Source organism: Hemitrygon akajei, unplaced genomic scaffold (assembly GCF_048418815.1).
Source record: "Hemitrygon akajei unplaced genomic scaffold, sHemAka1.3 Scf000059, whole genome shotgun sequence".
NCBI lineage: Eukaryota > Metazoa > Chordata > Chondrichthyes > Myliobatiformes > Dasyatidae > Hemitrygon > Hemitrygon akajei.
The window spans coordinates 3,275,157-3,301,021 of NW_027331945.1; the positions used below are offsets into that span (position 1 = coordinate 3,275,157).

Genomic DNA, 25,865 nt, shown 5'->3' on the forward strand with positions numbered 1-25,865 from the left:
GCAGTAGTAGTTCGCAAACGGCGGGGCTAGGCTACCGTGGCTGACAAAGGAAGTTATGGACTGTATAAAAGCCAAGGAAAGTGCTTTTCAGGTAGCAGAAGTGAATATGAAGTTAGATAATTGGGTAGCTTTGAAAATCCAACAACAGGCAATTGCAAAAAGCTATATGAAGGGGAAAGGTGAAATATCAGAGCAAACTAGACAATAATATACACCATTATAAAAATGCGAAAGGGAGGTGATAGTTTATTTTGGACCTCTGGAAAATGATGCTCATGAGGTAGAAATGGGGAAACGATGGTAGATGAACTTGATAGGTACTTTGCATCTGTCTTCTCCGTGGAAGACACAGCAGTGTGCCAGAGATCCGTGAGAGTCAGGGAGCAGGAGTGAATGTCATTGTTATTACAAAGGAAAACGTGCGAGGCAAACTCAGGTTCTTAAAGTGGGTAAGACACCTGGACCAGATGGAGCATATCCCAGAGTCCTGTGTAACGTTTTAGAAACAACCCAGCAGCAATACAGTTCACACCGGAGTCTAGTTTTGATGCTAAAACCATTATATTTATTAGTAACTACTTATAATATTGTAAGTTAGACAAATTAAACAAAAGTTAACATTGTTATGCGTATAAATATGGGTAAATATAACTCCTAAACTATCGAGCCTGGGGGATCAAGGCTTAGAGTCTTGAGATGGTAATGTAGGAAACTTCAGTAATCCGAGAAATAAATGATCAGAGTGAGAGATATTTGTAGTCCAGGGTAATTGTAGAGCGAAGGCAATTACGTCGAATTCCACAGGTAAACGCAAACTGTCATCGAAGATCTTGTCCGTTGAATCGAACCAAAAAACACTTCGATATATCAGACGAATGTCGTCTTCAAGTGACTACCACATAACATATCCAGGTAAGGGTTAACTTCAAGTGGTCCCACATTACATTCCTAAATCTACTCCTTTGGATTATACGAAGTGACAGACACACATTCTGGAGCAAACTTTGCCCTGGCAGTTCTTAAATAAAAGTCTGACTCAGACTACGAGAGCAGCTGTTCTGTCTCCCTCGTTCCGACTGTGTGTGTGTGTGTCTCATATCTGTCCATATATATCGGTCTCTCTAAATCTCTATCTCGCTCTCTCTCTCTGAGCTGCGATAGCTGCTGGCTGACGTCACTGTTAGTCCCGCCTCACTCAGGAACTTTCTTAAAGTGACAGTCCACAGCAAACGAAACCGAGGGATTCGTAACACCTGAGAGAGGTTGCTGAAGAGATAACAGATGCAATGGTCATGACCTGTCAAAAATCACTTGACAAGGGGTCCCTTGCAGAAATACACATCAATGTGGTCAACAAAAGGAAAGAAAAATCGAAAGTACATAAAATACAAACAATAAGGCAGTAATTTCTACACTATTCTTGGTTGGTGTGACTGTAACGAAACCCGATTTCCCTCGGGATCAATAAAGTATGTCTGTCTGTCTGTGTAGAAAATGCCAAAAGAAATCAGACACAATCCAACACATTTCAGGACCCGACAGCAGTTCAACTCAATCTGATTACTTACAAAGGTACAATCAGTGGCAAATATGATTCACCAAAACCTTGCTTTAAAATACAAACGCATGAATGCCCTCCATCACTTCATCGAGGCACCGTAAGTTCAAGCCTGATCCACTTTTAGAGTCAAAATCTTACAAATTATGTGATAATCAATACATTATATCAGATAGGACAATCTATAATAACCATCTGGATATAATATTACAGGATAAACAAGCAGGAACAACTCCCTCAATAGACAAAACCATTCCCAACACACACACGTTCCTCGGCCAGTGCAGCACCTCACAACAGGCATTGTTTGTGTCATCAGTCAGATAACTGAATTATTTTCTCTGTCAATCAGCTTCCAAAGGTTACTAATCTGTCATTCGTTGCCACACCCTATTGCTGATTCCCTTCTCCTCATCATACGTTCTTACCCTGACCATCATCCAGAGCCTCAAACACTGCCCTGTTTCTGCCTCTGGTTTCTGACCCTGCTCCGTTGAACATCCAAGTAATGGTTTCCCATTCTGCTTTCAGTGTTTAGAGGACAGTGGTGTTTTCTAACAACCCTTTAGAAGCAGGGAAAATGACCCATAATGTGGAAATGATCCCTGAATAAGGGGATTAGCTCCCATTGTCATTCTTCCTCAGCCCAGAGATTTGAGGGGGGAAGAACAACTCAGACAGAACTGCAGTCAGCTCGACTTCTTCACTCTGCAGAAAATTCAAGGGAAACCTCTTCACCCACAGAGTGGTGACAGGAACCCCTCCCACAGGGAGAGTGACAGATGAACAACAGGGGAGGATTTAAAAGGACTGTTGCAAACAGTATCACTGGCAGGGTCCAGCCGGCATGAGTTAACTCTCTACTGTACACTAGGTGTGTTATAAATTCACTACATACCGGAGACAGTTTAAAATAGAACTGATTTATTTGTCACTGATCCAGTCCCATTAAAGGTGAATATGCAGCAGAAGGAACTCCTCCCGTGCCCAGTGACCAGGGTGCAGAACTGGGTGTGGTGAGCAGCAGCAATAATTGCAGAGTTCAGCACCGACAGTCACTCTCAAAATTGCATTCAGCAACGGTGATGGACAAATATCCAGCATGCACCTTATTGAAACTTTCTCCCCAGTGTGAACCCGGTAGTGTGTCACATGTGTAACATGCTGCAATGTTTCACTGCTCATGTAATGGCCTCTCTGTAATGTTTCACTGCTGAGGTAATGGTTTCTCTGTAGCAGAGATAACAGGGTTTTGGTGTGCGATGCTATCCAATGAGAGAAATGTTCTTTCATTGAGTCTGGAAGAGAGATTTTCACGGTCGCTTGCCGGGACAGATGAGAAGACACAAATGGAGAACATGGGCCCGTATTTTTTCTTTACTTACCCTATAGTGAAAGTAAGAATTATAGAGCCCAGTCCTTTAATGACATATTGTGTACTGTTTGTTATTTCGGGGTACTGATCTGTAACAGGGGACACATCGCGCAGCATCCACCCAAACAAGATTTCTTAAGTTTGGCCGTGCTGGGGGTGGGGGCGAACACCCCCTATATTAAGCTGCTGGGCGAAGTGAGAGTTACATAAGGTTAGATGACTGAGTGAATCCCTTTCCACATTCACAGCAGGAGAAAGGACTCTACCCAGTGTGAACTCGCTGGTGTCTCTGTAGTTGAGATGATGAAGCAAACCCCTTCCCACAGTCTAAGCAGGTGTACGGTCTCTCCCCAGTGTGAACTGACAGGTGCGCTTGTAGGTGGGATGACTGAGTGAATCCTTTCCCACACTCTGAGCAGGTGAACGGCTTCTCTCCAGTGTGAACTCGCTGATGTTTCTTCAGTTTATATGACCGAGTGAATCCTTTCCCACACTCTGAGCAGGTGAACGGCTTCTCCCCAGTGTGAACTCGCTGATGTTTCTTCAGTTTATATGACCGAGTGAATCCCTTCCCACAGTCTGAGCAGGTGAACAGCCACTCCCTGTTGTGAACTCGCTGGTGAGCAATTAGGGAGGACAAACAAGTGAATCCTTTCCCACAGTCTGAGCAAGTGAAAGGCCTCTCTCTAGTGTGAACTCTCTGATGTATCTTCAGTTGAGATGATGAGGTGAATCCCTTCCCACAGTCTGAGCAGATGAACAGCCACTCCCTGTTGTGAAATCGCTGGTGAGCAATTAGGGAGGACAAACGAGTGAATCCTTTCCCACAGTCTGAGCAAGTGAAAGGCCTCTCTCTAGTGTGAACTCTCTGATGTATCTTCAGTTGAGATGACTGAGTGAATCCCTTCCCACAGTCTGAGCAGGTGAATGGCCTCTCTCCAGTGTGAACTCGCTGATGTACCTTCAGTTGAGATGACTGAGTGAATCCCTTCCCACAGTCTGAGCAGGTGAATGGCCTCTCTCCAGAGTGAACTCTCTGATGTATCTTCAGTTTAGATGACTGAGTGAATCCCTTCCCACAGTCTGAGCAGGTGAAAGGCCTCTCTCTAGTGTGAACTGATTGGTGTACCTTCAAATTAGATGAGCAAATGAATCCCCTCCCACAGTCTGAGCAGCTGAACGGCCTCTCTCCAGTGTGAATTCGCTGATGTACCTTCAGTTGAGATGACTGAGTGAATCCCTTCCCACAGTCTGAGCAGGTGAATGGCCTCTCTCCAGAGTGAACTCTCTGATGTATCTTCAGTTTAGATGACTGAGTGAATCCCTTCCCACAGTCTGAGCAGGTGAAAGGCCTCTCTCTAGTGTGAACTGATTGGTGTACCTTCAAATTAGATGAGCAAGTGAATCCCTTCCCACAGTCTGAGCAGCTGAACGGCCTCTCTCCAGTGTGAACTCGCTGATGTACCTTCAGTTGAGATGACTGAGTGAATCCCTTCCCACAGTCTGAGCAGGTGAATGGCCTCTCTCCAGAGTGAACTCTCTGATGTATCTTCAGTTTAGATGACTGAGTGAATCCCTTCCCACAGTCTGAGCAGGTGAACGGCCGCTCCCTGGTGTGAATTTGCTGGTGAGCCATTAGGTCAGATGACCAAGTGAATCCTTCCCCACAAATTCAGCAGGCGGCCATCCTCTTCCCAATATGAATTAACTGGTGTGTGCACAGGTGGGAAGACTGTCTGAATCCCTTCTCACACACAGAACAGGTGAATGGCCTTGTCCCAGTGTGAACTTGCTGATGTACCTTCAGTTGAGATGAGCAAGTGAATCCCTTCCCACAGTCTGAGCAGGAAGGATGATCGAGTGAATCCCTTGCTCCACTTCTTAAATATCTGGACAGAGACAACAAAACTGGTGTGTTGTGTTCGAGATTCCCGTAGACAAGGTCTTCGTCATTTTTAACCTGTAAAAAAATTTTACAAAATCCATCAATGGGTGTAGGGCATCTTTTCAGAAGAGAAAACTTGGGTTATCAAGGTGTCATCTGGCATTAAACTGTTACAATGAAGTTCAACCCAAGCTGGAGAGAGAAATCATCTTCTAACTGGACTCAGAGCTGGTATCTGGAATGACCCTCAAATTCTCTGATGCTCTTCCTATCTCTAAGAATGGGGCACTTCTGCCATGTACAATCTGTGCCCTGGCTCAATTTGACTGTCTCCATTCCCTGTTCCCACTGAGCTGCATGGATTCCTGGGAGTGGAAGCATTGGACAGGCAGGAGGACAAAACTGTAGCTAAACTGAGAAGCCAAAGCCAAAGAGAGGGCAAAATATAGAGCAAAACCTATATGGAAGCTTTTAGAAACCAACAGAAGATGACTAAAAAAAAGCCAGATGAGCTCAGGGCATGGGATTATGATATTGTAGTCATTAATGAGTCTTGGTAGCACCCAACAGTCTGAGGCATTTAGAGGAACAAAATATCCGGGGCCTCAATATCTCTTGAAAACCAAGGTTCCCTGCACCAGTTACCTTTCAACTTTTATTTTGTCAGGCACATACAAGATCTACACTGTCAGAATTTCACTTCTGAAGGCCTCCCAGTTACCAAGTACACCTTTGCCAGAAAACAGCCTGTCCCATAGCACACTTGTCAGATCCTTTCTGATACCATCAAAATTGACCTTTCTCCAATTCAGAATCTCAACCCGTGGTCCAGACCTCTCTTTTTCCACCTTTACTTTGAATTTCATGGATTATGATCACTAATTTCTGTCACCAGCCCTGGATCACTTCCTAACGGCTTATTGCACATTTCTACATCGGGAATTCTACGTCCTGATTAAGGGCACATTTGACAAATTCTGCCGCATCTAGTCTTTTACAGTATGGGAGTCACAGACAATATATGGAAAGTTAAAATCACTTACTGAATCAACCTTTGTTTCTTGGCATGGTCTGCAATCTCTCTACAAATTTGTTCCTCTAAATCCCTCAGACTGTTGGGTGCAACCAAGTCCCAGTAATGACTACAATACCATAATTCCCTGTCCTGAGCTCATCGGGCTTTCCTACGATGCTTCTTGCATTGTGATATACACAGCTCAGCACATTCATCACACCATGTTCAACCATTTGATTGCTGACTGTCTGAGGTATGAACAACATCTGACTGGTGTCAAGAAAACAAACTCTCCCTCATTGGCACAAAAACAAAGGAGCTGATTGTGGATGACAGGAGGATTGGAGACAGGCTAACCCATATTGACATCAAGATATCAATGGATCTGGGGTTGAGAGGGTGAACAGCTTTAAGATCCTCAGCAGAAACATCAACAAGGATCTCACATGGTCTGTACATACCGGCCGTGTTGTGAAAAGAGCACAGGAGCCCCTTTTTCACCTCAGATCATTGAAGACATTTGGTATGGGCCCAAATCTTAAGAGCATTCTGCAGGGAGACAATTGAGAGCATCCTGACTGGCTGCATCACTGCCTGGTGTGTGAACTGTACTTCCCTCAATCTCAGGAACCTGCAGAGAGTGGTGCAGACAGCCCAGCGCATCTGTAGATGTGAACTTCCCATGATTCAGGGCATTTACAGAGACAGGTGTTTAAAAGGGGCCCAAAGGATATTGGGGACCCAATTCATCACAACCACAAACTGTTCCTGCTGCTACCATCCAGGAAACGGTCCCACAGCAAAAGGACTTATAGGCTTCGGGACATCATCTTCTACCAGGCCATCAGACTGATTAATTCATGCTGATGGAATTGCATTTCTGCTATATTGACTATCCTATGTACAAACTATTTATTAGAAATTACTATAACTTACACATTGCACATTTAGATTGAGACGTAACGTAAAGATTTCTACCCCTCATGTATATAACAAACTCCCAGCTGATCCAGAATTCATCCATTTCAAGTTCCAACTCCTTAAGGTGCAGGGTTACAAGCTGCAGCTGGATGCACATCTTGTAGGTGAGGGCATCAGGGATACTGGAGGTCTCCCCACCTTCCCACCAATGTCCCCTCTAATTTGTAATCACCGGTGTGTACATAAATCTTGTACTGTGCATTTTTTTACCCAGTGACAAAATGTGCATAGTGATTTTTATATAGTGAGGTATTCATTTTAACAGCTAGCAAATCACTGTCAATAAGAACTTTGATCTCCTCTGGGTTCGATCGAGTTCATCTGCTCTCTCACACTATATAGCAGGCCTGTAGATAGATAGATAGATACTTTATTCATCCCCATGGGGAAATTCAACATTTTTTCCAATGTCCCATACACTTGTTATAGCAAAACTAATTACATACAATACTTAACTCAGTAAAAATATGATATGCATCTAAATCACTCTCTCAAAAAGCATTAATAATAGCTTTTAAAAAGTTCTTAAGTAGTTTACTTAATACATTCAGTCCTAACCCCGGCACTTTAACATATCTTACTCCTGGCGGTTGAATTGTAAAGCCGAATGGCATTGGGGAGTATTGACCTCTTCATCCTGTCTGAGGAGCATTGCATCGATAGTAACCTGACGCTCAAACTGCTTCTCTGCTCTGGATGGTGCTATGATAGATAGATAGATAGATAGATAGATACTTTATTCATCCCCATGGGGAAATTCAACTTTTTTTTCCAATGTCCCATACACTTGTTGTAGCAAAACTAATTACATACAATACTTAACTCAGTAAAAAAAATATGATATGCATCTAAATCACTATCTCAAAAAGCATTAATAATAGCTTTTAAAAAGTTCTTAAGTCCTGGCGGTAGAATTGTAAAGCCTAATGGCATTGGGGAGTATTGACCTCTTCATCCTGTCTGAGGAGCATTGTATCGATAGTAACCTGTCGCTGAAACTGCTTCTCTGTCTCTGGATGGTGCTATGTAGAGGATGTTCAGAGTTATCCATAATTGACCGTAGCCTACTCAGCGCCCTTCGCTCAGCTACCAATGTTAAACTCTCCAGTACTTTGCCCACGACAGAGCCCGCCTTCCTTACCAGCTTATTAAGACGTGAGGCGTCCCTCTTCTTAATGCTTCCTCCCCAACACGCCACCACAAAGAAGAGGGCGCTCTCCACAACTGACCTATAGAACATCTTCAGCATCTCACTACAGACATTGAATGACGCCAACCTTCTTAGGAAGTACAGTCGACTCTGTGCCTTCCTGCACAAGGCATCTGTGTTGGCAGTCCAGTCTAGCTTCTCGTCTAACTGTACTCCCAGATACTTGTAGGTCTTAACCTGCTCCACACATTCTCCATTAATGATCACTGGCTCCATATGAGGCCTAGATCTCCTAAAGTCCACCACCATCTCCTTGGTCTTGGTGATATTGAGACGCAGGTAGTTTGAGTTGCACCATATCACAAAGTCCTGTATCAGTTTCCTATACTCCTCCTCCTGTCCATTCCTGACACACCCCACTATGGCCGTGTCATCAGCGAACTTCTGCACATGGCAGGACTCCGAGTTATATTGGAAGTCTGATGTGTACAGGGTGAACAGGACCGGAGAGAGTACGGTTCCCTGCGGCGCTCCTGTGCTGCTGACCACCGTGTCAGACCTACAGTCTCCCAACCGCACATACTGAGGTCTAGCTTCTCGTCTAACTGTACTCCCAGATACTTGTAGGTCAATGAAGGATTTTCTCACCAAAGGTCTTGCATATTGTCCGTAAGTGGTTTGTTTGCTAAATTATGGTTTAAAAAGTCAGAGTTTCAAATATCACTCCACTTCTTCCCATTTGTAAATTTTCCAGCAACTTTTGCATCACCACAATACACATAGGTAACACCAGTTTCTATATTGGACATAAATATTTCCCATGAAACCTCCTGAGGAATTAAGGATACATACATAAAAAAACATTTTGACCCTATGTAAGCTCTGGCTAAAAGAATATTTGGGACTGAACAGGAATTTTTGAACTGAAGTCAACTTTGTGTTCAGTGGTTTGCTAAGACAGGCTCATTACCAGTTCTCTGTGGCTTGCAGAGAGACACACTGAGAGCAGATAACATTATGCATTGCACCCTCATTAGCTGATAACATTATACATTGTACCCTCATTTGAGTGAAGGGAGGAGGACTCGCTGATAAGGACAGGAATGAACATCTGTCTGTAATTAAGTCAGGGCCTTGCAATGGGAATAACTGATAAGGACTGGACAGTACATCCACCTGTAATTAAAACCTTCATTTAGTGAACTCTCTTATCTATGTAATTAAGTTTTGCAATAGTAAAGTCTGGGGCTTACTATATATAAATGTCTGGGTTCATGTATAAATACACGGCTGTAACCTGACTGAGTCAGTCCACTTGTCAGATGGTGGCAGTGCTTACGTGCCTTCCCTTTGACAACTGGGTCTCAAACTCCTACAGGAGAATGCACAATAAACTGTGGTGATGACAAGAAGCTGGTCTCCTGAGTTTTATTCAGATTCAACTTTAACATTTGGCGTCACCAACAGGATCCCAATATAGGGAGTGCCAAGCAGACGGGCTGAGTAAGCGGCTGGACCACTCTGGGGACTGCGGAGACGGACTGGGTGCCCAATAGATATTTTATCTTTTGTCGTTCTCCGTTAGTTCCTTTGGAGGAATGGTCCCTCGCCCAAGGCTGTTCGCATACCTTGATGAGATCGAGAAAGAATCTGTCGGGAGACTTGTATAAGGTAGGCAAAATTTTACTAAGTGGGCTGGAGGCAGATGTGCTGGGTAAATTTATTACGTGGGCAGGAGGTACCAGCAGGGTATATTACTTGGAGAACATTGGTCAATTGCCGTCGATTGCTTTGAATGGGCCAGGAGCAGCCCTACTCAATATGAGTGAGAGTTTTCCAGACAAGGAAAAAGATTTGCGAATGTTGAGTGCAGCGCTGAATAAGAAATTGGGGAACAAAATGTGGCCACTGGGGAGGAACCAGGGATATTACCTCATGAAAACAAGCAGTAAATTTGATATGGAGAAAGAAATGTGGAAAGAAGTGGAAATTGTTGAAAAGGGATTTGAAGAAAAAGGCAGAAGTAAAGTGGAACAATATATTATTAGCAAGTTGGAGGAATAATGCATGTGAGAAAGGGATACAATTATGTACCGCAGAAGGAACGCCAAAGGTTGGGAGACGCTAACAGCGGAACGTGAATGGCTGGATGGGAGCCACAAACGAGAGCAGGAAAAACAACGTAATCAAACCAAGGCCGGCCTAGATAGGAAAGAAGGGCAGGAACTTCACTCTGAAGTTCGAACTGATAGGGAAACAAGGGATCCCGAACCCATGTCTGGCATACCAACCCTGTTTGAGGACAGTGACCGTGATGAGGAATGGGCACCCACCGTACCCCCCCCCCCCCACCCACCTCAGACACGGAGACGGCTCGGGTAAAACAGCGGTGGCAGGGAATGGGAGGTCCCTATACCCTGAGATCCAGAAAGGGAATACCGAGAATTATTCCGAGACAGGGAGGGAAGAATCCAATAAAACCCCAGTTAATGGCTCCACAAAGACAATTGCCCACCCGAATGCTGCCCAATCCACGAGCAGGAGGAGGGACAGCCCTCAGTGATTCCTGTGTATGCACCCTGGAAGCCTCCAGAACTTATAATGATCATGAATCAGGTCCCAGGTAGAAAAGAAAAACCAGCACAGTTTGCTCAGTGTGTCCGCAGTACTATACAAATGTGTAATGCCACCCCGCAAGATTTGTTCGGTCTCTGCTGCACGATTCTCTCAGCTACTGAGGAGTGGAAATGGAAGGCAGAATTGAGATACCAAACCTGTCAGGAGTTACAGGCAGGAAACCATAATGAGAATGAACAGATAGACCATTTCATTCAAGCCTTGGAAAGGGCTCTCCAGCAACCTGTAAACATCACTAAAGCACTTGAATGCAAACCAAAGCCTGGGGAATTGAGACCAGACTATTGGGAGAGATTTGAGGCCTGCTATGGCCCTTCTGTAGGAGACCATGACTTTAAAGATGGGAATCTGTCCCGCAGGTTTAATGACTTACTCCTCCAATGCTTACCAACTAGGTTAGCCAACATGATTAAAACAAATTATATGGATTGGCCTCACAATGACCGAAATCGAATGTGACGAGCTTTGACATATTATTGTGACCGGGCTTTTGAATCCCAATCAACCCTGAAGGGAACTAATACTAAAAGTGAATATGTTCAGCAGGAAGAAGGACGCGGGTTATATCCGGGGATCAGAAATGGGAACAAAAACCTACCAAGGGACAGGTGGGGACAACGACCCGTTTAGAAATTGACGAGAAAGGATGCTTCCTACCGTGAGTACCACCCCTCAGAAAGAGCCTAATGTAATATTGCAGGTTGCTGGAATTCCAATTCTGTTTCTGATTGATGTGGGGGCAATCACAAACACTCTCAATCAGGAAATAATAGTAGAAAAGGTATTTCAGCCATCAGACGCCACAATCAGTCCATCTGAGTTCTGCAGGTGGAATTCCGGGGGAACCAGTGTGACGTTTCATTTCAGTCACCACCAGACATCTTCCCCAGTTTCTGACCACCCAATGGTGGCACTTAATCTGGACTCCACTGCGTTTGAACCACTTCTGGCAGCGGCCAACTATCATGTGACTCTGTGCTACGACCCTATGGGGTGCTCAACTAAGTTAAGCCAATACTATGCACCCCTCGAGGACCATTAGTTCCCAGTCACGGTGATTGGAGAGGCTAAAGGAAGAGAGAGGGCAGTGAATTTCTGGCCAAAGTTCCGGATTTCCTTTGGCGACAGAGAGGACTGGTGGTTCCCCATACCACCGTTTGGGTTTGTCCTGGGTTCAAGCCAAACAGCCTAGGGTTCCTCGCTTACACCTTGACGAAACAGGGATTCCAGTCAAGCAACCTTCCGTGACTTAAGCAGAACGGGTTTGCCAGACATGTGGGAGGTACGTACTTTTCAGCGGGACACCTCTGAGGAGGAGCGCAAACTGTGATCCCAGGTGGGGTGCCAGAAAGACCCCGACCTAGGTTTCTGGATCACCCCAGCGGGACAGGTTTGTGTTCCTACACAGTTTTCACCAATACTGGTTTGTAATATACATAACTGTACGCATCTGGGAAAGGAGGGAATGGTTGGTAATCTGTACCCTGCACTCCTTGTACGACTCCCTCGACAGATGGACCTTTTTCTTGTCTGCAAGTTGATTTTATTGAATTGCCTAGAGTAAATTGCTATAGATACTGCTTAGTTATTATAGATGTGTTCAGTAGATGGATTGAAGCTATTCCAACTACCAATAATACTGCTATGACTGTTGATAAGTCCCAGGTATGGCCTGCCACAGATGCTGAGCTACACAGATATGTAACAAACTAGCTATCAAGCAACAATTCCACTGTGTACACCACCCACGGGCCGCTGGCATAGTGGAAAGAGCCAATGGCACTCTGAAGAGTAAATTAGCCAAACCAACAGCAGAGACTGGACTCACTCGGTTGAAGGTCGTATTGCTAGCCTATTCTACATGAGGGTTACCCCACAGGGGAAAAGAGGGCTGTCATCAGCTGAAATCATGCATGGATGGCCCATGAGGACACCCTGGGGACTTGTGTACCATTGCTCCCAGAAAGTCTACCAGCAAAATTAGATTTGCATACCCTAGGGGAAGTGATGGGGAAATATATATGCCAGCCAACCAAAATTTTCCAAGCATTACATTCACAGGTACGACAGGCTTACAAGGAAGAGAACCACCCCGCAGAGAGGAGTGACTATCCCACCAGAGAACCTGGGAATATTGTTCTGACCAAGAACTGGGATTGTGGGAAACTCGGACCTCGGTGGAGACAACCATATCAGGTGTTACTGACCACTCCACGGCTCTGGGACTGAAGGGGCAATCTCGGTGGATACATCAAACAGACTACAAACGTGTTACTGAAGGAACTGAGTAGAAGGATTCTCTCGGACTAAAGGAAAATGTATTGGTTGATTGTGGTGTTTGTGTTTATGTCTTTGAGAGGGCTCACCCCAGCATCCGGGGGCCCCCATATTAACATTTTTCTGTCACTCTGCCACACCTATGCCAAAAATGTAGAACCTGCTGGGTTTGTGTCAAAATTCCACAGCCTGGTAAAATTATGATTCCAATGACAGTAATCCCACTCAACCACAGTGAGGAACTCTCAGCCTGGACTTTCTCAAATAACACCGGGGGAAGTGAGATGAGGAACTGTGGTCCAGTCAGCGAAGACTGTGGCTGTCAGTGTTCTGAGGGATGGTACCTCAGGCCCCCACCAAACAGAACTTCCTAGACTGGGAAACATGCATCCTGGCCATACTTGCAGGTGCCCAGCAGCGGAGAGGAATAACTGAGACTGAGTGATTGTGGATGATCACTTTTCTCTCCTATGGAGTAGCCAGGAATCCACCAAAGATAATCAATTTGGCTACAGCGCTTGAGGAGCTGGCCACAGCGCTTGAGGAGCTGGCCACAATACTGCAGGGGCCCTGACAGAAACACAGGCCAAGTAACAGAAATATCCACTGAAATGATTGCAATCTGGCAAACAGTCCTACAGAATCATTTGGCTTTAGATCTTATCCTCACTGAGAAAGGGGGAACCTGTGCTATTAGTGACATAGAATGCTGCACCTATATCCCTGATGAGTCCATTAACATTACATCCCTCTCCGAGCACACTGCCAAGGAGACTGACAGCATCAAGAAAGCAGGGCAGGATTTACATGGGTTCACCGAAGGGTTGAAGACCTGTTAGGTAATATGTCGGGCATGATATTGCATTATGGCCCAATAGTTGTACATAATGATCAAAAGGAAGGAATGATAATGTATGTAAAAGGGTTAACACTTTGTTAAACAAGAGCAGCCTGTTAAACAAGAAAGAAACTGCTGATGATCAACAGATGTGCTAAGCCATGCTGAGCCGTATTTCTTCTTGAGGGAAGATAGATAGGGCTTCAAGATGCTTATCTCCTTGTGCACTCATGCATAAAGATAGGACAGCTGCAGTCTGGTCTGTGTGTGTATGCCATTATGACTATTTTGTAAATTGCCTTCAGGGGCTGTCACGTAGTAAATAACTTTGGCTCCAGCCTGTCTTGTGTGGGGAGTACATGGACAGATATATCTGTGCTGTAAGGGGAATTGTTAGTCAGTTAGTGGATTGAGCAGCAACAGTCATAGACTGTTCCTGTTTGAGCGACTGAGTAAGGCCTGGGTGCTTGGAGTAAAGAGTTTGTATTTATACGGTCTCTGAGTGACTTTCTCCAGAATCGACTTCCACAGAATGGGAGTGGCTTTAAAGGACTGGGCTGCTGGAAGCACATTACCAGACCTGGAGTGATTGCAACTGGGTCTGACAGAGGCACAACTGGTTCCTCTGGGCACAGTCTCACTCCAACTATTTCCTACCTTCCTTTGTACAGGTATGTAATGTCTAAATGACCAGTGTTTGAGTAAATCTGACTCACCAAACTTTCTCCTGACTGAATCACTGGAATCTCTGAGTCAGATGGGTTCTCTCCAGTTGATGCTCTCAATCCTCGGGCTGGTTCACTTGTTGCTGTTCCCTTGTCTTCAGTCATGGTTTCCTTCCATTTGGGGTTTTTCTTCCAATAAATCTCTCACCCCAGGTCTAACTTTAACATGAAAGATAATGAAGCACATTAACAATAAAAAGAACCAAACATTTCTGCTTAATGTTACTAAGAGCAAAACTCACTGAAATGTAAACATTGAAGGCAGATATAATGATCTCAGTGAACAATCTTTTATTGTCCCTCACACGTCACAAAACGATAAGCCATCATTCAGTCATGGTAAGACATAAGACACAGGAACAGAATTAGGTGATTTGATCCATCTGGTCTGCCCCACCACTCAACCGTGGCTGATTTTTATTCCAACACCATATTCCTGCCTTCCTCCTGTAACCCTGAAACTACTTAGCAATCATCAATATATTAATCTCTCATAAACATACCCAAATGGCAGCCTCAACCACCCTCTGCGGCAACAAATTCCACAGATCAGACATCCTTTGGCCAAATATTTTTTCACATCTCAGTTTTACAGAGAAACATCTTTATTTCGAGACTGTGCTATCAGATCACAGATTATCTGTCTAATGGAAACATCCTCTCCATGTCCACTGTATCCAGGCTTTTCAGCATTCAGTAGGTTTACTTAACCATACATCCCTCCACCACCCCCACTGTCCCTCTGAACTCCATTGAGCACAGGTCCAGAACCATCAAATGCTCCTCATACATAAAGCCAATTATTGCTGATATTATTCTTGCAAACCTTGTTAGCAACAACTGTACTGCACACATTTCCAGGAATAAGAGACAAATTGGTACCAGGATAATTTACAGGGAAAGTTGTGCTTTCTTCACTGTACTACTATCACAGAACGAGCCATTTCCATTTCCAGGTTCAAACAGGTCAATTTCAGGAAATATAAACCATTCCAGGGTGAATGTAATAAACAGAAGCTGGAATTACCAGAAACACTCAGCAGGTAAGGAACAGCTGTGGGGAGAGGAACAATCCTTGCAATTCAGGTTAATAACGTTTCATGAGAATGGCTTCAAACATTTTCAGTTTTTAGAACAGATGCCCAGTATCTTGAGTTTCTGTTTGATTCCCACTGCCTGACAGCTTGATCCCCAAGGGCATTTTACTTGGATCTAAAACTGTGATATCCAACCTCACAGAGTCACACAGCTGAACCTGCCACTTACCCGCCCTGAGAGTCTCACACATCGTCAGCACATCTCAGACTGGGTAGTGCAATCCGGGATTTCCCCACAACCAATGTTCAGCTTCTCGAGATATCTTCTTCATTGCAGAAGGATGAGCATCCAGCCCCATCTGTAGAAGCACTAACCAAAGTCAAAGCCAAAACACCAACAGTTCCATATGCCTGGAATGCCGATCGCAGGATTATAGCCCAAGCACCAACTCTCCCAGTACTCCTTGCTGCCAGTAAAATGCTATAGTGTGTCAGCCAGTCATTATTCAAAAACTGGCACCTCCACACCAATGCACAACACAACTGGTACCTGATGACCCTCTGTCATTCCAGCTAACAAAAACCAATCTGGAAATAACTCAGCAAGGCCAAAGGTGCAAAAGAACACTTCACAATGAAGACAAAGGTTAAAAGAAAGATTGCTGATATATAACATTGCGGAGGTGGGATACAGGGTGGACCGAGGTTGACCCAGATGGTTGATGTATATCACTGAAGCAGGAGTGAGGAGACTGGACAGAGGTTGAACAAGATAGGCAGGGAATGAGCAGATGGAACCAGGTGGGAGAAGGGATCAAGGACAATCAGTGATCAATACACAGATACTGAATTAACAGCATACACTACCTTATGAAAGATTCTAAAATGACAAAGTTAGAACAAACAACAAGAACTTTGCCATATATACTTTGACCCTCACCACATTTTTATCAACACACCATAGAAACTTTCCCATCTGAACAGTTCAGGTTTTGCATGGTAACTGCTCTGCCCGTGACTGCGAGGAACTACAGAGACCTTTGGATCAGCACATCACAGAAACCATTCTCCCCCCTAGGCCTCCCAGTCCCTCGGTAAAGCAGGCAGTGAAATCAAAGATCCCCACAACCTGGGACGTTCTTCTTTCTCACCCACCACAACTGGGGAGAAACAACAGCCATAAAGCTGAAGGAAGCGAGGCCAGTTGAGGGAAGTTAACGGGACTCAGTGGCCAACATCAGATGTCCCAACACAACACAGAGGAAGCATCACCACCCATCCGGGGACTGTACGAACACACCACGTGATCTTGCATCACAAAACAGAGGGCAGGCCAGATCTGCGGTAAAAAGCCTCAAGTGACCTGCTGGCGGGACTTCCTTTTCAATTCTGCGGAAATAGACAGCCCGGACTCCTGGTTTGGATCACTGAATGCAAATGAAGAGAAGTCTACACATTTTTGATGAGCCCGGGTAACTGGAGAAAACAACACAAGTTTGTCCAACCTCTCGTTATAGCTCATGTACTCTAATCTAGACATTATCCTGTAAACCTCTTTTACACCCTCTACTATTATTATGACATTTCACATTCTTAAAATAGTGATGCTAACTGACCTAATACAGGGAATGTTTTCTAGGATTAAATGTCAGGAATTGTGAAAAACTGAGTTTAAATGTAATTGGCTACAATGTGTGTAAACTTCTGCATTTTAACTGTGGCCATTAACATGAAAAAGAAAATTTGCCAGTATATCAAGCAGATAAATGTCAAATTTTCTGTTCTCATGGATGAATCAACAAGCATTAAGACCACCCTAATAGATTATTTGAAATGTGAAAGTGATAAGGCAGGTGGTTTGAAATGTGAAAGTGATAAGGCAGGTGGTCCCCATTTTATGTTTTTAGATCTAATTGAACTGCCTGATCAGAAAGCTGTAACTATTGCTAAGCATCTATTGAACTGTCTCAATAACCATGCGTTTGATGACTCTTACCTGAAACAGAACCTTGTAGCTTTTGCTAGTGACGGAGTGAGTGTAATGCATAGTGTCAAATCTGGTGTTGCTACAATTCTCAAGGAACATTACCCTGATGTGACAATTTCGCACTGTCTTAATCACAGATTAGAACTTGCAGTAGGTGATTCGGTGAGAGAAGTGCACAGAAAAAAAAAACATTTTCAAACATTTACGGACAAATTGTACTCTGTTTACAGTAGATTACCTCTGAACCCTCTGAATGTGCCTCTCAGAATCAGAATCAGGTTTATTATCACCGGCATGTGTCATGAAATGTGTTAAATTTGCAGCAGCAGTTCAATGCAATGCATAATACAGAAGAGAAGAAAACACAAAATGAAACAATATAAATAAATAACTAGATCAGTTACAGTATCAGGGGTGTCAAACTCATTTTAGGTCACGGGCCGGATTGAGCAAAATGCATCTTCATGCGGGCCGGATCAGTCGGACGCGTGCGAACGCAGCTTTCGTTGCCTCCGTTTTTTCAGCCTGCTCTCATGTGTCTCAGTCTCTGCTATAACTACAAAGTGTTTCACTTTACAAATTCCGTTTCTTATGAAGAAGACTGCCGAATAAACACTAAAAACCCTGAAAACCTGGTACCTGAATAAACTCAGCATTAGCGATATCATACGCGGTAGGCGCTTCGATTAATGGGGCCAGCTTTAATAGTGATTAGATATTATCTCGCGGGCCAAAGATAATTCCACCGCGGGCCGGATTTGGCCCGCGGGCCTTGAGTTTGACATATATGCAGTATATGTATATCTGGGACACTTGCTCATCGTGATGTTTATAAATGACCTAGATGAGGAAGTGAGGGATGGTTAGTAAATCTGCTGACGACACAATGGTTGGGGGTGTTGTGGATAGTGTTGAGGGCTGTCAGAGGTTACGGCTGGGCTGTGAACTGGCAAATAGAGTTCAACCCAGTTAAGTGTAAAGTGATTCATTTTGTAAAGTCAAACATGATGGCAGAATATAGCATTAATGGTAAGACTTGGCAGTGCGGAGGATCAGAGGGATCTTGGGGTCTGAGTCCATAGGATACTCAAAGCTGCTATGCAGGTTGACACTGTGGTTAAGGTGGTATACAGTGTATCGACCTTCATCAATCATGGGATTGAATTCAGGAGATGAGAGGTAAAGTCACAGCTATATAGGACCCTTGATACACCCCACTCTGCTCAGTTCTGGTCGCCTCACTACAGGAATGATGTGAAAGCCTTAGAAAGGGTGCAGAGGAGATCTATAAGGATGTTACCTGGATTGGGGAGCATGCCTGATGGAAAAATGTTGAGTAAACTCGACCTTTTCTCCTTGGAGCGACAGAGGATGAGAGGTGACCTGACAGAAGTGCATAAAGTAATGAGTGGTATTGATCGTGTGGATAGTCAGGGGCTTTTACCTGGGGCTGAAATTGTTGCCACAAGAGGGCACAGGTTTAAGGTGCTGGGGAGAAGGTACAGAGGGATGTCAGGGACAAGTCTTTTACTCAGAGAGTGGTGAGTGTGTGGAATGGGCTGCTCAGTGGTGGAGGCGGATACGATAGGGTCTTTTAAGAGACTTTTGGATAGGTACCTGGAGACATCAGAGAAAAAAAGAGAAAAACTAGCTTAGAAAACTAGAGGACTATGGGTAACTTTAGAAATTTCCAAGGTCGGGACATGTCGGCACAACTTTGTGGGCCAAAGGGCCTGTATTGTGCTGTAGGTTTTCTATGTTTCTGTGAATAGATTAAAAATCATGCAAGAAACAGAAAAACTATATATTTTAAAAGTGAGGTAGTGTTTAGGGGTTCAACGTCCATTTAGCAATCGGATGGCAGAGGAGAAGAAACTGTTCCTGAATCACTGAGTGTGTGACTTCAAGCTTCTGTACCTCTCTATCTGATACTAACATTGAGAAAAGGGCAAACCCTGGGTGCTGGAGGTCCTTAATAATGGACACTGCCTTTCTAATCCTCTGGTAATCTTATAAACGTCTATCCAGTCTCACTCCAGCCAGCACAGCTCCGGCGAAAACAACACAATTTTGTCCAACCTCTTATTATAGCTCATGCCCTCTAATCCATGGAATATCCTGGTAAACCTCTTCTGCACCTTCTCCAAAGCCCTGACATCCTTCCGAAAATGAGGGCACTCTAGGTGTGTTCTAACTAGTTTTATAAAACTGCAACACAACTTCCCGACTTTTGAACTCAATGCTTCAACTAATAAAGACAGCCACGCCATTTGCCTTCTTAACCACCCGATCAGTCTGTGCAGTCTCTTTCAGGGAGCGATGAACTTGGAGTCTGAGATCCCTCTGATCATCAACACTGTTCAGGGTTTTGCATTTAACAGTGTACTGTCTCATACATTCGACCTACCGAGCTGCCAAGATGATCATCACTGATCAAATCTCACAGAGATTTCTCAGGTCCTGCTGAATTGGATGTCAAGTGCACAAGTACGGAGAAACACTGACTTGTAGTAGCATCACAGGCAAGTACATTCAGATAACACAGAACATAAGTTATACAATGCTCCGTCAGTAAAGAGATAGAAATACGTTTAACGTCATCCTGCTAACAGGACCAGAGCAACAGGCGCTGAGCGGCGGCTCATCTCAGACGGGTCGGTGTGAAGGTCTTACAACCCGGACCGACCCCGGCAGATTCTGTGAAGGAAGCGAGGCGAGGCCGCCAGTTCGGGAAAGTTCATCCCCTCCCCCTTCAGGTTTCACCGATCCCCTTGTGCTTCTCTCCGCCCCCCACCCACCATCTTTTATTCTCCAGTCCCGCCGAAGGGTTTCGGCCGGTAACGTTGACTGTACTCTTTTCCTAGCTGTTACCCGGACTGCTGAGTTCCCCCAGCATTTTGTGCGCGTTGCTCGCATTTCCAGAATCTGCAGATTTTCTCTTGTTTGAGTTTAACTCACTGCCCGACGTCAGACCTCCCCGCTCGGGACCAGCTTCAGTACTCACCGAAGGGAAATTGCTGGTGTTGTCCCGCAGAGAATAATCCATTCCTGGCTCCCCGTCCTAGCGGTGGAGGACCCCTCCCGATCCCGATCCCCCGGCCGACCCGCTTCCACAAAGAACGAAAAAACAACGGAGCATGCGCGATCTGTAATAGCGTCATCAGGCAGTGGGCGGGGCCTCAGAAACAAACCCAAATGTGCTGCGGACCCGCGGTGAAACAGGGTCACGTGACGTTGGGTCTCCCACGTGACCCGGAGTCTCTGCTCCTCTCCTCACACGCTGCCCAATCCACCGCCACATTTCCCACATCATTTCATTATTTCCCTATCCTATTTTCATACGTACACCGGATACGTATTTAACTTTTTCCCTCCGTATCTTAACCAATCCCTTTCCCTCCACCGCCAGGTCACAGAGTTCTCGGAGTTAGAGTTTCGATTTCCATCCCGGTCAAACACAAAATTCAGACCACACAGGGAATGTGCAGGTTTCATTTAAATCAGTCTATGTTTATAAACACTAATTTCTATTCACATTCCTCTGGCCTCACTGGACAGGAACACTGAAACATCAAGTGAGAAACAGGTGGGACTTTCAGCCCCTCTAACCATCAACAAGATGACGGCTGCTCTCCCATCTCAGCCACATGTTACTCCCCGATCCTCATTTCCTCGATCCCTTCGGTCTCCACACATCTGCCAGCCTCTGTTTTATGTGAGGACAGTCACCAAGTCTTCACCGCCCTCTGTGGTGGGGATTTACAGACATTCACAACCCGCGGAGTGGAGACATTTCCCCTCATCTCAGTCCCAGACAGTCCACCCACTTTTCTAGAGACTGGGATCCCTGGTGCAACCGGTAATGATGTTGTTCATTTCAATGTGTTCACCTCTCAGTCCTCGATTCTCTAAATGAAAGGGTTATCACATTTGATCTTTCTCCATATGATGACCCACCACTCCAGGGATCAGTCTGGTGAATCTTCATTGCACTCTCTGTAACAAATACTCTCTGAAAACTTTGCTAATCCTGTATGGAATTAATTTCCATCTTCTGTAGCCCTGTGTTTCGCCAAACACTCAACTCCCACCCCTGTCACTATTTCCAACCCCACCTCCCCCCTCAGCTGGATCCACCTCTCACTCCCCAGTTCTTGCCCCATCCCCACCCCTCAGCTCTTTTCTCTGACTATTTCCCGTCCACTCTCAGTCCAGAGGGAGGATGTTGGCCGAAATGTTGACGGTCCATTTCCCTCCACAGATGCTGCCCGACCCACTGAGTTCCTCCGGCAGTTTGTTCTTTGGTCTGTATAACCGGTGTTAGTATGGGGAGCGGGATTTTACACCATATTCCAGGTACAGTCTCAACAAATCCCAAATAATTGTCACTTTGCCCGGACCATTGGCCCTCTTGCAGGGCAACACGTTTGCCGGTGTTTACCCCCCAATGTGGTGAATCCCTCTGTTCGTTACCACAGATGAGCCCCTCCTGTCCCCACCGGTACAAACATCCTGTCCGCCCCCTCTCACACCATCTTCATCCTTTCAATAAAATACCCCCTCTCCTCACTTTTTATGTCTGATCCCTCCACGGAGAAGCGGCATCAAGCGATGGATCGTGCGGTCTCCTACTACTCCTCAGACTCCGGCTGTCGGAGACGCTTCAGAAACGCCCCCAACTTTCCTCGGATGGAAATAGATATAAATCAAAAAGCGGGACATTTTCTTTGAAATTCGTTCCGCTTTAACGTGCAGTTCGAGCTGCAGCAGGAGTCGGCTCAACGCCCGCTCGGCTGGTCCGCCTTCACTATTGGGTGTAACCAGTGATTGACATCACTTCGCACCAATGGGAATAGCGCAGCTCTGCAATCAATTCAATTCCTCTGTTGACTGTTCGGGGAGGGGGGCGTTGGCTCGTGCTTAATTGCTCAGCCGTTAAACCGAAAAAGCTCGAGCACAGCAGCGCGTGTGTGACGTCAGGCACCGTGCTCGTGACAGCAGATGCAGATATGAGGAGACCGTGGGTGACGTCAGGCGCGTGTGGGCTCCTGTGTGACGTCACGTCAGGGGGAGCGCTTCAATTTTAAAACACCTTTTGTTTCGTACGATGTGGAACAACAAAATTAAATTAGGGTTTCAGCACTGAATCCGGTGCTGTGTGATGTAAAGTCCTGTGTCCAGTTGTTGACTGAGTGGGCAGCGCGGTTTTGTCTCGACTGGAGGCTCCAGGCTCTCCTCAGCCCCGGTTTTAACTTTGCCACCGAGCCCCGGCTGTGGGATCAGTCCCTTGTGGTTCTCCGAGGGGTTTGGGGTGAAGGGACGGGTCTGTCTGTGTGTGGGTAGAGATTATGAATGGAGTGTGGGTCCGGGTCCCGAGACGAATGAAGCTGTAAACAAGGGGGGATCTGGTGAATTGGATCGAACAGCTTAGCTCGCGTGTCCTTTCAGGAAACAACAAACATTTTAATGACTGTCCAATCTCGCTGCTAACAAGATTACGTGTTACAAAATTGTGTGTTACAGAGCCCCAGAATCTAGGACAGCCGTCATGGGCTGCGAGTGCAGATAGGGAACGAGGTCACTGAATTGTACATCAGAGAAGGTCACGGATTTCTACAGCCTCCTATGAGATCTGCTAGCACATCGGGAGTCTGAATGGGAAAGGTAATAGGGAAGGGGGTGAGGAGAGAGTTTAAACATGTTCAGGGGTGGAGGTGCACAGGAGCTGTCTAATAGTTCGTTTTGATTGTTTTTTGTGTGTAATCTCACAGGTGGTGACTGAGGAAGAAGCTTGTTGACGGAGGATACCCAGAGGCGAGTAGGTCAGACACAGAATCAGGAATTGAATTGAATTGACTTTATTTCTTACATCCATGAAGAGTAAAAATCTTTACGTTATGTCTCCATCGAAATGTGCTACGTGCAATCATAGTAATTTATAATAGTTTATAATAAATAAAACCGACAATGTAATATAGAGTACACTCAAATCAGCATGTGTTCATCAGTCTGATGTCCTGGTGAAGAAGCTGTCCCAGAGCCTGTCGGTCCGGCCTTTTATGTTGCGGTACCACTTCCTGGATGGTGGCAGCTGGAATAGTGACAGTGATGTGATTTCCTGTGGCACGGGTACAGACAGTCGACTGAAGTGAGGAGTTTGTGTGGAGATGCAGCTTCCCCGGAGGTGGAGGAAAGAGGACACACCAGCAGGTGGGACCAGCTGTGGGAAGACATGGTTTGTCAGGTCTGACGACGGACTGAATGTACCATCACCTTCAGAGTGAATCAGAAAACCATTCTGAGGGTATTTAAAATGTCAGAAGCAGGGGCAGGCGTTGTGTCTCCATCAGACCCTCCGTGAGATGGTTCAAGTTACAATGTGCAGGGATGAAAGCACAGTGTTTGGGGGCAGATTTCGTCACTGATTCTGTCACAGTGAGAGGGTTAGTTTTGCTGTGAGGAAGCAATATTAATGGAAGAAGACACAGGAACTTCATCAATTGCCAGTTGTTCAGCAGAAGTGACCAATCTATGTTACCTTGAGAGAAACAGATACTTGCAGTGGCGACAAAGGGGTGCAGTCTGGTTTATTTCAGGTTGGACAGGGGTGTGGAGTTTTGAGATCAATCCCTTGTGGTGCCACCATCGTTAATTTAGTGTGTCCAGAGTAGAGGGTCACACAGTACGGAAACAGGCTTTTGGCCGGCCATACCCGTTCTGACCATCCACTCACTGTCTACACTGGTCCCATTGATCAGCACTTGGTTCATAGCCGACTGTATCTCAGCAGTTTCAATGCTCATCCACTTTGTAAATGTTGTGAAGGGACCTGCCTCCACCACCACCTCGGGCAGTGTGTTCCAGATTTCAACTACCCTCTGAGTGAAAAATCTCTTCCTCAGATCCCTCTAAACCTCTTCATCCTCTGCTTAAATCTGTGCCCTCTGATCTGTGACACCTCTGTCCCAGGATCGAGGCCGATATGGGCTTCAATGAGGCCTCTGCTAAGGTTCAGCATGGGAAGTTGCTGTGGAAAGTTAGATCACATGGGATCCAGGGAGAGCTGGCTCACTGAATGCACAGTTGTCTTGATGGTAGGAAGCAGAGAGTGATGGTGGGAGGCTGTTTATTGGACTCAAGGCCCGGGCCTAGTGAGGTTCCCCAGGGTTACACCCATTGCTTTCATTATTCATTGATATTTAATTATATTTTCATTTGCACAGTTTGTTGAATTCTATGCTCTACTTGATCTTTCATTGTGTCATCCTGTTACTATTCTATAGATTTGCCAAGTGTTCCTGTAGGAAAAAAAATCTCAGGGTCGTATGTGGTGACAAATGTGTACACTGATAATCAAATGTAATTTGAACTTTGAACATTGCTACTTGTCATCTAGATCAAAAATTAGGTTGAGAACGTACAGGACGTGGATAGTAGGGTTATAGCCAGTAAGTTCAAACAATTAGTTTTTCTGGAAGATATTAAGTATAAATTCTCCGCTCTGTTTCCCTCTCCGCACTTGACCACCCCCTGCCCTTACTGTCTGCCCTCTCACCCTGACGTTGGACATCAGTTCAGGGTGAAAGTGTATTATTTTCGGGGAACCTGAAGGGGAATTCTTCACTCACAGTTTGGTCAGAGTGGAATGAGCTGCCAGTGGAAGTGTTGGATGTGGGTTCGATTTAGACACGAAAGAGAAATTTGAGTGAGGACATGAATGGGAGGTGTATGTAGGCTCTGGGGCAGATAGTTGGAACCAGGTATTAACAACAAAAAACAGGTCAGCATTGACTAGAAGGGCCGAAGGGCCTGTTTTGGTACTGCTGGGCTCTGTGACTCTTATAATATTTTGATCTGTAATTTCTGCTGTCAGTGTTTTGCTGCTAATGACTGAACCCAGAAATTCACACAAACGAATTGAAAGACACTTAGCTGGCTACAGAAAGCACTTACACGCTATGAAACTCGCTAAAGTGGGTGTTACTAAGTACTGACCATGAGAGTGCCCAAACATTTGCTTCTGGCCCTTTTCCTTTTTTGTTATTTTGAAATTGTAAAAGATGGAAATAAGAAAAGCAATCTTGCTTAAACCATTAAAGAGATGTGTCATGTGTCATTATGCCTTTTGGAAATCAGGTCATCTTTTACTCACTTAACTATTCACAGTAACAGAAACTTTGACCAGGGGTGCCCAAACTTCAGCATGCCACTGTGTATATCCTGTGCCTTCCGAATTACTTCCAGAAATTCCAGCCATTGCTGCTCTGTTTTCATCCTTGCCTGCGTTCTTCTCAAATCAATGTTGACCATTTTTTCTCTCAAGCCTCTCTAATTCTCTGAATACCACATCTGACTTTAACTTCTCCTTCTCTTATGTCAGGGTAAATTTGATCACATTAA

The 25,865-nt window shown here is 45.2% G+C and overlaps 1 pseudogene; it reads right to left on the reverse strand.

The window, feature by feature from the left end:
- Window positions 1–264: 264 nt before the first annotated feature.
- Window positions 265–20,596, reverse strand: LOC140721665 (uncharacterized; annotated as a pseudogene).
- Between the last annotated feature and the right edge of the window lie 5,269 nt (window positions 20,597–25,865).